Here is a 1,209-nt window from a genome sequence, read left to right on the forward strand (position 1 = left end):
CTGCTCTGGAATCAGCCAATTCTTCAGGAAGTCCTGGTTCCTATTATTAGAGAACTAGAGGCCTGGTGCATGAATTCGTGCATGGGTGGGGTCTGGCTGGCCCTCCCCGATGGGGGCCAATTGGGGCTGGGCTGGCTGCGGGGAGGAGCCACGGGCGGTTGGTCAGCAGCAGTAGGCATCGTAGCAACTGGTCATACCGGCATTCTGATCGCTGGCTTTTTAAATATATAGAGATGGTATCAGAGACAATGATTCAGGTTCTCCCCCTGCTACTTGCTAATGGGATGTCATTACTTCTAGATCTTCTAGCTGACAGATCCTGGAAATATATGTGTGTATACTAACCAGTGTATACATCTACCTATTATTATTTCTGTAAGTATCATCTGTATCTACATTAGGCTAATTATTAGTTCAGAGTGTCTCCAGCTTGAATCCAGTACTGTATGGATCATTTGAGCCCCTTACTCTTTCTCATCTGTAAACTCTCACTCCAACAGTAAGAAACATGGCTCCGACCACCTCCCATCTAATTACTTAATTACGTCAATTCCAATATAAAGTTATAGCTGTCTCAGAATTTTTAACCCTCAGCAATGGGAAATAAAAACTGTATTAACTCTATTGCAATACCTAAGTATTGCTCCTTTTGCTTTTAATCTTACAGACTCCACAAATTTCAAAAGGTTTTTTGGTTGTTGTTTTTTTTTGTGTGTGTGTGTCTTTAAATCCTCATCCAAGGATATTTTTTCCTCTGATTTTTAGAGCGAGTGGAAGGGAAGGATGGAGGGAGGGGGGAGACGAGAGAGAGAAAGAGAGAGAGATCTATAGACACATGACTGGTTGCCTCCCACATGTGCCCCAACTGGGCTGGAGAGCACCTGCAACCCAGGTGAATGCCGTTGGTTGGGAAATGAACCCTTCCTTATTTTATGAGAACCTTTATGTTTACATTGGTACCAACCAGATAATTCAGAATAATCTGCCCATCTGAAGATCCTTAAATATATCTGCAAAATCCCTTCTGCTATATAAGGTAACATATTCAAAAGATTAAGACGTGAACATTTTGGGGAGGCATAATTCAGCATACAATACTTTTCTTTTTATTCTCTTAGCAGTATATTTCTCAAAGCAGAAGTTTTTAATTTTTTAATAAGGTTTTTTAAAAAAATAATTCTCTTTGGTAGATCTTGCTTTCGGTATAGT

The sequence above is a fragment of the Myotis lucifugus genome, unplaced genomic scaffold (genome assembly GCF_000147115.1).
Source record: "Myotis lucifugus unplaced genomic scaffold, Myoluc2.0 scaffold_219, whole genome shotgun sequence".
NCBI classification, from domain to species: domain Eukaryota; kingdom Metazoa; phylum Chordata; class Mammalia; order Chiroptera; family Vespertilionidae; genus Myotis; species Myotis lucifugus.